The 13,550-nt window shown below is 37.6% G+C and overlaps 1 protein-coding gene across 2 annotated transcripts in view; it reads right to left on the bottom strand.

Moving 5' to 3' along the window:
• Positions 1–3,260: 3,260 nt before the first annotated feature.
• NKX2-2 (NK2 homeobox 2) overlaps positions 3,261–13,550 on the bottom strand; it is a 163,812-nt gene continuing 153,522 nt past the window's right edge. For both annotated transcript variants that reach the window (XM_071211590.1, XM_071211589.1), the window contains exon 6: positions 3,261–7,207. The gene's annotated coding sequence lies outside the window, so the exon portion shown is untranslated. The remainder of the gene's footprint in view (positions 7,208–13,550) is intronic.

The following is a 13,550-nucleotide window of genomic DNA, read 5'->3' on the forward strand; positions in this document are numbered from 1 at the left end:
GCACTGGCTCACTGCATGGGTACTTGGCTCACCTCGCAGGCACTGGCTCACCGCATGTGCACTTATGTGGGCACTCAGCTCACCATGCAGGCACTCAGCTTGCCACAGGGGCACTCATGAAGGCACTGGGCTCACCACACAGGCACTCACATAGGCACTTGGCTTGCTGTGCAGGCACTTGGCTCGCCATGCAGGCACTGGCTCATCATGCAGGCCTGCTTTCTCTTTTTTTTTCTTTTTTACCAGAAGACCCCAGGGATTGAACCCGGGTCCTCCCATATAGTAGGCAGAAGCCCTATCACTTGAGCCACATCTGCTTCCCTCTAATGTGATTCTGATTTCACAAATTGTGTCTTTCATTCCCACGAGCTTTGTTATTTTTCTATTCAGGAGCTCAAATTCTTCTTTGTGTGTGCTCAATGCTTTCTTGATGTCAATATTATCTTTCAACTCATTAATTTAATTTTGGGAATTTGTGTGCATCTCATTAATTAGTTGTCTTAAATCCTGCATCTCTTCTAGGGCTTTGATATATTGCTTTACTTAATATATATCTTCCATTTTATTAGTGTGGCTCATAATTTTTTGTTGATGTCTAGGCATCTGATTAGGTACTCAGATACTCAATTTCTTTCTCTTTCATAGGGATTTAGTGATGGGAGGCTGTGTGTTACTGCTGTTCTTTGATTCTTGGTTCAACCTGTAACATTAGGATTGTCCCTGTTAGTTGCTCAAAACTGGGCTCTGGATCTAGTAATGGATTGCACACCCATTTCCTAGGGCCTTAGTGAGGGAGGCTATAAAAGCTGGAAAAAGCCTCTCTTACTTTTTTTTGGAGTATTTTTAAAAATTTATTGAACTTTATCACTCATACATAAACATATATTAGCAGTAAGTGTACAGTAATAGTTATGAACTTACAAAATAAACATATGTAACATCATAGAGTGCTCACATACCTCACCCTACTACTAATACCTTGCATTGTTGCAAAACATTTTTAACTAATGATTAAAGAGCATCCTCAAAATATTACTACTAGCCAAAGTATTTCCCCCAACCCACCCTATTATTATTATTATATCATTTATACATGAATATACATAAACAGTAAGTGTATAGTAAAAGTTGTGAACTTACAAAGCAAACATGTATAACATCATACAGGGGTCTCATATATCAACCCACCACCTATACATTTCATTATTGTGAGTCATTTTTTACAAATTATGAAAGAATTTAGTCAAAATATTACTACTAACTGTAGTCCTTATCTTTCATTTGATGTATTTCCCCCAACCCACTCTATTATTATTTTTAAAATATATTTTTATGACAGAAGTTGTAAACTTATAAAACAATCATTCATACATGTTGAATTCCCATACAACACCCCTCTATCAACACACCACACTGTGGTGGAACATTTGTTATAGATTATGAGATAATATCATCAGATTATTATCAGGTCCATAGCATACTCCATGCTCCCCCATTATCAACACAATGCATCTTTGACATAGATGCATGAATATTACATTATTACTGTTAACCACATTCAATAGGTCACTCCAGTTGTATTTTTCTCATGTTTCTCCACATTCCCAACACTGTGTAATAGTATGTACATCTGCCCTAGCTCACAAAGGACACTCTTGCATCTGCACCATAACCTGCAATTTTCATCCACCTCTGGGTTTATTATGCTATTCAATCCCTAGATTTTTCTCTAGCTTTCTGTCAATTGGCATTTACATCCCTAGACTACCATTTTTGGCCACATTCCCATTTATAAACCAGCTGTTACTCACTATAATGTGTTACCATCAACTCTGGTATTTCTGCACTTTTACAGTAAAATTAATTAAAACTTCTACATACATTTAACATCAGTAATCCATCTCAGTCCTCCCCTTATCTCCTTTAAGAATCCACCACTTCCACCAGGTCTTGAAGATATTTTCCTACATTTTCTTCTAGAAGCTTTATAATTTTTGCTTTTATATTTAGGTTTCTGATCCATTTTGAGTAAATTTTTTTATAAGATGTGAGATAGGTATCCTCTTTCCTTTTTCTGGCTATGGCTATCCAGATCTCTCAGCATCATTTGTTGAATGGACTGTTCTGCTTGAGCTGAGTGGGTTTGAAAGATCAGTAAAAAAACACTTGACCATTGATGTGAGGGTTTGTTTCTGAACTATCAGTTCAGTTCCCTTGGTGTATGTGTCTGTCTTTATGCCAGGACAATGCTGATTTTTACCTCTATAACTAGGTAATATGATTTAAAGTGGGGAAATGAGAGTTTTCCAACTTCACTTTTACTTTTTATGATATTTCTGGTTATCCAGGACCCCTTATCCTTCCAAATAAATTTGATAATTGTGTTTTCCATTTCTTTAAAAAGTGCTGGTGGAATTTTTATTGGGATTGCATTGACTCTGTATATCAATTTTGAGTAGAATTGACATCTTAATGAGACTTAGTCTTCCAATTCATGAGCACAGAAGGTTGTTCCAATTATTTAGGTCTTTTTAAAATTTCTTTTAACAATGCATTGCAGTTTTCTGAATACAAGTGCTTTGCATTGTTGGTTAAGTTTATTCCTGAACATTCAGGTTTTATCTGTCATATTTTCTTTTCACTACTCTTTTAACACTTTTAGTTATGTTTACTGATATAATCTTCACTTCCAGCCTCTCTTTCAGGCCTCTCTCTCCTGTCTTTTCTTTTCAGGCTTTAGTATTTCCTGAAGAGCCAGTCTCTTGGTTACAAACACTCTCAGTTTCTGTTTATCTGCTAATATTCTAAACTTACCCTCATTTTTGAAAGACAGTCTTCAGCTGGAAGTTTTTCTCTTGAAGTATCTTAAATATATCCTACTACTGTCTTCTTGCTTCCATGGTTTCTGATGAGAAATGGACACTTAATCTTATTGGGTATCCCTTATACGTGATGCATTGTTTTTCTCTTGCTGCTGTCAGAATTCTGTCTTTGTCTTTGGCACTTGACGTTCTGATTAGTATGTGTCTTGGAATTGGTCTATTCAGATTATTCAGTTGTCCTTCTTGGACAGGGATATCTATGTCCTTCAATAGGGTTGGGAAATTTTCTACTGTTATTTCTTCAAATATTCCTTCTGCCCCCTTTCCCTTCTTTTCTCCTCCTGGGACACCCATGACATTTATGTTTGTATGTCTCTTGCTGTTATTTATTTCCCTGAGACCTTGTTCAATTTTTTCCATTCTTTTCTTCATCTGTTCTTTCATATGTTCACTTTCAGAGGTTGTTTCTTCAAGCTCACCAATCCTTTTTTCTGCCTCCTCAAATCTGCTATTATATGATTCCAATGTTTTTAAAATTTCATTGATTGCACCTTTCATTCCCATAAGAGCTGCTATTTTTCTATGTATGCTTTCAAATCCTTCTTTGTGCTTATCCAATGTCTTCTTAATATCTTTAATCTCTTTAGCCATCTCATTGAATTTATTATGGAGATTTGTTTGAACATCTATGATTAGTTGTCTCAACTCTCTTATGTAATCTGGAGGTTTATCTTGTTCCTTTAACTGGGCCATATTTTCCTGTTTCTTGGTGTGGATTGTAATTTTTTGCTGGTGTCTAGGCATCTAGCTTACTAGAGTATTTATTCTGGGTGCAGATTTTCTCTTTAGTTTAGGATTTTCTTGCCCTTTCTCCCTTGCTGGTTGTGTAGTAGAAGCCAAGGATGTAATTGGTGCTGTAAACTGTGGATGCTCAAGCTATCCTCCTTGCCCCAGGGACCAATGAAGCTTCTTCCAACTTTCTTATTTGCCAGGGGTCAGGACAGAGAAACAGCTGTGTGTAATAATCCAAGTCATGCTGGCCTAGACTGTAGTTGGCCAGAGAGACTTATGAGGCTTCATGTCCCCTCCTCCCCTGCCTGGGGTGGGGAAGGAGCTGCAGGTGTGGGCAGCAATCTATGCCATGCAGGTCCAAAACAACTGCAGTTGCCTAGTAGACCTCTGACTATTCAGTCTGTGCCAGTCAAATGTACCTGCAGTTACTCAGAGAGGTTGGTGCAGGGCCCACCAGCTTCCTCCCTGCTAGAGGTGGGGGGAAGCCAAGGCTAGGGCTGCAGATTGATCTGGGTGAAAGAAACCAGTCCTTACAATCACTCTGATTTTCAGTCAGCCTGACTTCACCTCATGCTGGGGGCAGAGTCAAAGTGGGGGCTACCAGCATCTTTCTAACTTGGACAGGTTCAAACTTCAGCTGTTCTTAGGATTATACTGTAGCATGCCAAATTTACTAATCAGTAGCTGAGACTGGTGCCCACCTGTCTCTTCCTCCCCTGTTTTTGGGAAATGGATCTTTCAATTCCAGCCACAGAATATCTCCTGAGGCAGCTTGCACCGCCAACATAGAATGATCACTGGCCTCCATGGCATGGCCTGTAATGTCCCAGAGAGGCTGGCACAGGTCTTCCCAGCTTCCTCCCTGCTAAAGGTGGGACTGGGGTTTAGGCTAGAGCTGCAATCCAATCTGGATGGAAAGAAGCTGGTTCCTACCAGCTCTGTGATTTTCAGTCCACCCTGTTCCCCTCATGCCAGGGGTGGAGTTAAAATGGTGGCTTCTGGCCTCTTTCTGACTTAGACAGGTTCAAACTTTAGCTGTTCTTAGGATTATACTTTAGCACTCTAAATTTACTAATCAGTAGCTGAGGCTGGTGCCCAACCATCTCTTCCTCCCTCATTTTTGGGAAGTGGAGTATCCAATTCCACCTGTGGAATAGCTGCCAAGGCAGCTTGTGCCGCTAGAGGAGGATGGGCACCAGCTTCTGGGGCATGGGATGCTCTTCTCATGAATCTTCTCTGAAGATGGGCAGTCTCCTCCTTCCATTCCTTCAAGGATGTTGCAGGATGCTCTTCTGGTCTCCTGGAGTCCCCAAACAGGTGATTTAGATAGCTCTGGGTGATTACTAACTGCCCTGTAGCAGGAGCTGACTCTAGGAACTCCTTTCTCTGCCACCATCTTTGTCCCTTATTTACTTTTTATATTCTCACATGCATGTTCTTGGTCTGCCAACAGATGGTGCTTTTTGGCAGCCCTCTCAGTTCAATAACTGGTGGCATGTGTTTGCAGCAATGTAGACTGGATCAATGTGATAGAGGTTCCTGCCTGGAGGCTAAGAAGCTTGCAATTTAAACTTTCTTGAGACAGTTCTCCAGCATTCTCTGGCGGCTCCTTCCTTTTTCCCTCATAGGAAATAACTTCACTCCCTTCCTCCTCCTCAACAGTCAGTTCCACTTAGTAGAGAGGGAGATTGGAAGGGTCAGGATCTCTTAGTTTCCAAGCTGAACACTGGCACGGCTGTACCTATCCTGGAAGGGCTCGTGGGACACAGCAGACCAAATTTGTGTGTCAAAAGCTGAGTCAGTCTTAGGCTATGTCCCTCTCTGTCCCCTTTCCTGGGGAAGTGTGTCCTCAACATCAGTCCCAGTCAGAAGAGGGGGAGATAGAGAGAGTCAGATCTCTCCAGTCCTGTGCTGTCTCATAGAGTAAACAACGGCATGGTCCCCCCCTGGCCTGGAAGGGCTTGTGGGACACAGCAAGCCAAATTTGTGGGTCAAACACTGAGTCAGCCTTAGGCTATGTCTCTCTCTATCCCCTTCCCCGGGGCAGTGGATCTCTGGAGCCCCCTTTGTCTGTAGTGGGCTTTGAGAACTAAAAATTCAAAAGTGTCTTTAGCGTGGGACTAGGGAAGGGTGAGGTGCCAATAGTAGCAGCTTCTGGCTTTATCTCACAGTTTTGCCATTGCGATTTCCATCCTTTGTCCCTGTATCAGTGAGCCAAAGGGGTGTTGATGCAAAATACCAGAAATCTGTTGGTTTTTTAAAAGGGTATTTATTTGGGATTGGAGCTTACAGTTACCAGGCCATAAGCCCTAAGTTACTTCCTTCACCAAAGTCTTTTGCCTCCTTTTGGAGCAAGATGGCTGCTGAAGTCTGCCAGGGTTCAGGCTTCCTGGGTTCCTTTCTTCTCAGAGTTTGCTTCTCTTACCTCACAACCAAGCACCTCTGTGTACTTATTTCTTAGTGCTCCAACTCAAGACTCTAGCATCAAAACTCCAAGAGCAAAACTCCAACTCTCTTCTTTTGCCATGTCTTTTATCTCACAGATAAAAGTGGGAGGGGACTCAATGGGGACTCAATGTCCTAATGATGTGGCCCAATCAAAGTTCTAATCATAATTTAATTAAGTAAATGTGAAATTTTAGACAGACCATTTACAAACATATTCCAATATCTATTTTTGGAATTTTTAACTGTATCAAACTGCTACAAACCCTCTCTCTTCTAGGCAATGTTCAACCTTCATGTGGTGTCCTAAACCTTAGAAGATCTTTTTCCAGGCCCTTTTAGCCTGTTCTGTAGCTATTTTTCTGGAAGAAAAGAGAGTCCCGTGTCTTTCTAGTCTGCCATCTTCCTGGAAGTTCTGAAGAAGATGCTTTAATTCTGCAATTGTTTATATATTAACTTGAAGTCATAGGGTCATTACAGGAAAAGTTCTCATGTTTACCTCTTTGAATAATTAATATCTTTAGTTTCTCCTCAAAAATGTAAAAAGGTGAAACAAAAGCTTTTCAACATTCTTCAAGGTCTGATAATAGAGATTTTCTGTATCCTAGTCTTAAAATAATCTCTATACCTGATTCCTGTATGTATAATTTATACTTTTTAAAAAAGCAACCACCCACCAAAATACTGAGAGGAAGTTTACTAGAGAAGGTAGGGGTGGTAGTTTGAAGGTACAATGAAAGATAAAGAAACTGCTCACATGCTCACAGATAGAATTTTGCCAAGGTGAAATTCAGAAAACTAGTCCAGATATTCAAACTGGTATTGGTCAAAATGGCAAATGCTGAAAAGTGATTTGGAATTTCAATCTGGTTGGAGAACTGCTTGTCAATTATACATTCACAAGAAACCCAGTGCAGCGTAGCCTCTTTAAAATTCTTTAAAAGAATTGCTTAATCTCCTGGATGAAAAATATGTTATTGAAATCCTACCCATCAAGCAGTGTCCAGCTCTCCAGTGCTTAGGTCAGATGGCTTAGTACTTAGCCTTCTCTGAAGCTGAGATGTGATCAAGACCTTGTTGAGCATTCTTCAGAAGCATTTGTCACAGGAAATGAGGAGAGTTTATTGGAGATTTTGATCATGGTGTATCTGAAGTGAATGTAAACAAACTGTTTGAAAACTTAAAAAATCACTGGCCACAATCAAGTAGTTAATTATCAGGAAAGAATTGCAATTTGGTGAAACTAGGTAGAAAATTCAGGTGTAGACTGAGAGACACATGGGAAAATATTTCTATGGCAATTAAACTCCCTATATATACCAAGTTATATAAACTTATACACATGTGGGATAGAAAACTAGTATTATCTTTATATCAGTTTCTCTTATGCGCTATGCAGATCATATAATTTTCTACATTTTTATTTAATCATATAGCTTTTCTTCTAAAGGTTTATTTTATTTATTTATTCTATCCCCCCCCCCCATTGTTTGCACTCACTGTCTCCTTTTTTTCTCTTTAGGAGTCACAGGGATCTGAACCTGGGACCTCCCATGTGGGAGATAGGTGATCAATCACTTGAGCCATTCCATCTTCTAAATGTAGCTTTTAAAACAGTATCTCTTTTTTTAAAAAAAACAACACTTGATTTTAAGAAATACAATATTTGCCCATTACTCTTAATTTGATAAAGCTACTTGTTTTATATTTAGTCCTTCACAGTTCCAGGATCAAGATAATTATGGTGGCAAAGCTCGGCTCAGATGATTGATGAAAACTAAGTTTGAATACTTCTTTGTTTAGATCATGTACATTGGTAGAAGCAACTAGAATTATTAGCAAGGAAATCAGCACCCATTTTGGGAAAGTAGCATTTCTACCTTCATTTTAGAGTGGACTTCATTTTGGCTTTTTAAAAACTGAGCTACTGGGCAATTTTGCTCTTATTCAGTAGCTGTAAAAATGTGGAAAGGGAAGTATTCTTTCCAGGACTTCAGAGTTCTCATCCATATCACTGAATTTGTCCCCCAGCCAGCCTTCCTTCGCTTCTTTTTAAATTATTTTCTTTTTAAACTTTTATTGTGGGACCATATATACAACATAAAATTGCTCATTTTAACTACTCTCAAGTATGTAATTAAGTATATTAATTACACTCACAAAGTTGTGCTACCATTACCACCATAGCAAACTTTTCCATTACCCCAAACAGAAACTCAGTATCCATTAAGCAATAACCCACCATTCTCTCCTAGCTGTCATCACTTCACTCCCCTCCTCTGGTAACCTGTAATCATCTTTCTTTCTCTAAGAATTTGCATATTGCAGTTTTTCATATAAGTGAAATCATGCAATATCTGTCCTTTTGTGTCTGGCTTATTTAAGGTTCATCTATGCTATAACATGTATCATAATTTCATTCCTTTTTATGACTGAATAATATTCCATTGTTTGTATATACCACATTTTGTTTATCCATTCATCTGTTGATGAACACTAGGGTTGCTTCCACCTTTTGCCTATTGTGAATAATACTGCTATTAATACTGGTGTTCCAATATGTGCTGGAGTCCCTACTTTCAATTCTTTTAGGTATCTACTTAAAAGTGGGATTGCTGGCTCATATGAATAGTTCTGTGTCTAACTTTTTAAGGAACTGCCAAACTTTTCCGTAGTGGCTGTAATTTTATACTGCCACCAACCAAGTACAAGGGTTCCTATTTCTCTGCATCCTAGCTAGCACTTATTATTTTCCATTTTAAAAATGATAACCATCCTAGTGGGTTTGAAGTGGTATCTCACTGTGCTATTGACTGATGATGTTGAGCATATTTTCATGTCCTTATTGGCTAAGTATATTTCTTCTTTGGAGAAATGTCTATTCCCCTATTCTGTACATTGTCTTTCACTTTCTTCATAATGTCTTTTGATGCACAAAAAATTTTAATTTTGATGAAGTTCAGTTTATCTATTTTTTCTTTTGCTACTTGCGCTTTTACTGTAAAGTCCAAGAATAAAAAAATTCATTGCCAAATATGAGGTCTTGAAGCTTTCCCCTGTGTTTTCTTCTAGAAGTTTATTTCTGTAAGGTTGATATTAACGTCGCTCCTCTTTCATTTCCGATTTTAGTTATTTACCTCTTCTCTCTTTTTCTCTTTGTAAGTAAATTTTATTGATATTTTCAAAGAATCTACTTTGGTTTCATTGATTCTCTCCATTGTGTTTTTATTCTCTATTTCATTTATATCTGGTCTATTATTGATTATTTCCTTCCTTCTGCTCACTTAAGGTTAAGTTTGCTTTTCTTTTTTCCAGGAGTGAGGTTAGGTTATTAATATGAGATTTTTCTTCCTTTTTCACATAAGCTGTTAGAGTTATAAATTTCCCTCTGAGAAATGCCCTTGCCATAGCCTATAAATTTTGATCTGTTGTGTTCTCATTTTCATTCATATCAAGATATTTCCTAATTCCCCTTGTGGTTTCTTCTTTGACCCATTAATTAAGAGTGTGTTGTTTAACATATTTATGGATTTTCCAGCTCTTCCTATTATTGATTTCTAGCTTCATTCCATTGAGTTGGAGAAGATACTTTGTATGAGTTCAATCTTTTAAAATTTGTTAAGACTTGTTTTGAAACATAACATATGGCTTATCCTAGAGAATGATCTGTGTGCACTTGTGAAGAATGTGTATTCTGCCGTTGTTGGATGAAGGGTTCTATAGGTCTAGTTGATTTATAGTATTGTTCAATTCTTCCTTTTCCTTACTGATAGTCTATCTAGATGGTCTTTCCATTATTGAAAGTGGTTTATTGAAGTTTATCATTAATGTAGAACTGAACTGTCTATTTCTCCCTTCAAACCTGGCATGTTTAAGTCATATATTTTAGGGGTGGTTGTTAGGTGCATATATGCTTATAATTGTTATATGTACTTAAATATTAGCCCTTTTCATCAATATGCACTGTATATTGATAAAAAAAATTTTTTACTTAAAGTCTCTTTTATCTGATATTAGTATAGCTACTGTAGCTTTTAAATTCAAGGTATATATTTTTCCATCCTTTTATTTTCAATCTCTTTTCCTTATTTGATGTAAGGTGAATCTCTTGTAAAGAAAAGAGTAACAGGAAGAAAGAGCAGCATTATCAATGGCCTGGCATAAGAAAGGCCTTGCCAATGAAAACACCCAGTGTGGTCATGTTGTAGAATTTAAGAGAAGTTCAATTATTTGAGTATAGAGAGGCCAGGACTCAGGAATGATTTTGAGAAGGAAAAATGGTTTATTGACAGCCGGCCGGACTCGGGAACTTCTGTTTGAATCCCGAGCCCTGAACAAGATTTTCAAACGTCTTTTATACAGAGAGGAAAGGCCAAATGGTCCCTTTGTTTCAGTTCTCAATAGGCTTCAATTAGCATATATCTTCCACATCTTAGGTAAGCTTTTAGCATGGACTCCAGACATTCTAGATAAGCCTTTAGCATATTTGGTTTTTGCATTTCCCCTAAATACTTAAAGTTTATAGCCCTTGCATTGTTAAACATTTCCTGGGACTGGAGCCGCTGCCACTGTCCCTAAGGGCAGGACTGCAGCCTCTTACCGTTCCACACCCACAAGTCAAACAACTTAGTTATCTCTGAAGAGACAAAGAGCCTTCCACCCATAGCCCACATCATTCCCCCCCTTTTGCCAAAGTTTACTTGCTAAGCTTTGGCATAATTATTGTTGGAGCTATGAGGTGGATGGCTGTTTGTTGTCTTGATTGATTATTTATCAGTCTTTAGTACAGCATCCAGGACTGTTTTTAGAAGTTTAGAACTTTTCATTCTGGACAGCAGAATCTTGGGCAGGGGCCTCCTGCAGTTATTCTGCTGCCACTGGCACTCACGTGGATTTCCAGTCAGGTTCCAGATCCATCTATTACTTTTATTTTACTCTTTAGGGGTTTACACCTTTAATTTAAAAGGGGTGCTGAAGGGAGACGATCTCTTTTCTGTAACTGCTTCCTGCTGGCCATGGGCTGTAGTCATTGCCTAATAAGGTGTAAAACTCTTTAATTTATTCTAATTGGAGGAAGATGGATCTGGCATTCTGTACGAAGTTGGATGAAGTTTTCATATGGTTAATAAGATGTTCACTCTGAAAGAAACAAACTTAATTAAAAATTTGGAATACCTGTTTTTAAAAGAGGACACATTGGATTACAGAGGTAGACAAGGTTAGGTGCCTATAAAGATGGCATTCCTTAAAAGCTGGTGGGAACAGCATATATATTCTTTTTTAAGTTATCCATCTTTAGAGAGAAATTGCAACAGACACTTAGCTTTGTCTGAAGACACATTCCAAGCTGTTCAATGATTGACACTCATTCGCTCTGTCAGATGCTCCTGGTGAACTGGCACTCCTTGGGCAACTGGCTTCACTCAGGATTAGAAGACTAATTTGGAAATACTCTTAGTTTTCACCTGTGGGAGTGATCAGAACTACAGAATAAAGATTTTTACACCTTGGTTTTCATTGTACAATTTCTAGCAATTTTGGCTTGTTCAATAGGTGACTCACCATCAGCAAGCAAGCCTCACTTTTGCTACACAGCAGAGTACAGCAGAATATAGAAGTTGACTGAGACTGGCTGAGACTGCCACCTTATTCTATAGACATGTTATTAACTGTTTAGAAAATGATTTTACCAGGAATTTAACATGTCTAATATACTTCTGCACTTGATCCAAAATAGAAAAGATAACATTACAATTATTAGGCATATATTTAGTACAGGATAAAAGTACAGAACTTAATATTAACTAATGTATTACTTAATGCATAAGGATTCAGAGTTGCAATTATTAGTTTTGAGTTTCAGGTTTGTAATACCTTACATGTTATCTCTCCATGAGAGCAGGCCATAATGCCAATTGTGTTTAAGTTTTACTTACAGTATCCTGGTATCATGGCTCCACTTAGCATGTTCTTCAACGCAGTGAGCAAGTTGCAGCATCCTTCATCTTAGAGAGATTTTCCAGTATTCTACTAGCCTGGTGCATAGTGCTCTCTGGCACCATGAAACAGTGCCAGTCTGGAGGCGATATCCATTGTACACTTGGCTGTACCGAGTCATTATTGGCTGCAGGAGCTTGAAACTGCAATATAGTTTCCATCGACTTCAGGAGCAGAACCAGAGACTGATATAGCACATATTTTTAATTGAGGGGTCAGTGACCAGCCTAGCCAATAACTCACATGGAGAGGCCACCTGTAATGTATACAAGGCCTGGTTCGAATGCACAAGAGTTTGATAATGTTAACGTTTATTCCTTGTTTATATATATATTTTAAACAATTTAATGCAACACATCATATATTAAATGACTGTCTACTTACACAATTTTATTATGAAGATAACAGTAGGTACTTTAGTAATAGAGGAAAAATATTATTTTTCATTGTTAAAATGAAAACAGAAGACTTCCAATATAATCAAGATAACTTTTTATTACCATTTACTTAAATGTGTACTTTGCAGTGGCCTTCAGACAGGTTTATTATCATGAAGTTATTTCTGCTACCAATAACCAATCTAAGTTTTAGTTAACAATGACTTTTCTAGAACTAGAACTATTTAAACATTTTCAGTTGGAGGATGTTTTATAAACTCTTTATAATTGACTATAACCACATTGACTAGACACCTCATGTTTAAATAAACTTATTAAATTACAATTACCAAAGAAATTTACTCTTTATTTGAGAGCATATCTACAATCTTTTTCCTTTAGCCTAATTTCACTAATGTGAACTTACAATTTTCATTACTCTAAAGATTTCGTACATAATGTTAATTTAGTTTATAAATTAACTATGGGAGATTACACTCAAGTTAAATAAAATTGAAACCATAATAGTTTATGCAAGGAATGTTCTTTTTCCCTTACAGGAAGCTAAAAACTTCTTTAAGTTATGAAAATTATTAATTTAAAAGCATAACTGACTACCAGGTTTTAAAACACATGCATACTGACTACCAGGTTTTAAAACACATTACACAATTACTTAATTTTTTAAAAATCATAACCCAGGAAAGATTTCTCCATAGTTTTTATGGACTTTCCTTTACTTACTGAAATTTGTTAATAGAGCCACTAATTACCTTTATTTTGTTGGAAAGAAATCTTCTGGAAGAAAATAAGGCTCACCAGATTGTGGAGAAGAAAATAATTTATTCTCAATCTTGCAAGAAGGGGTGCAGAGCCAGATATGGCTGATGCCACGAACAAAGAAAAATGACACAATTTATACCCCTAAGCCTAGCATGCAAGCTCTTCCTGTTTTTCCATAGATTGGATACTTCAGAAGTTACAGCTTATCTGAGATTTATTTAACTTTCCCACGCAAAAGTTTGATTTAACTGCTTCCTCTATCACATTCCAACCATTTTAGTTTTTACCTGCTCCCCCCTTTGTCAAATAAGGAATAGAATTTAGTGCTGAAATG

Source organism: Dasypus novemcinctus, chromosome 24 (assembly GCF_030445035.2).
Source record: "Dasypus novemcinctus isolate mDasNov1 chromosome 24, mDasNov1.1.hap2, whole genome shotgun sequence".
NCBI lineage: Eukaryota > Metazoa > Chordata > Mammalia > Cingulata > Dasypodidae > Dasypus > Dasypus novemcinctus.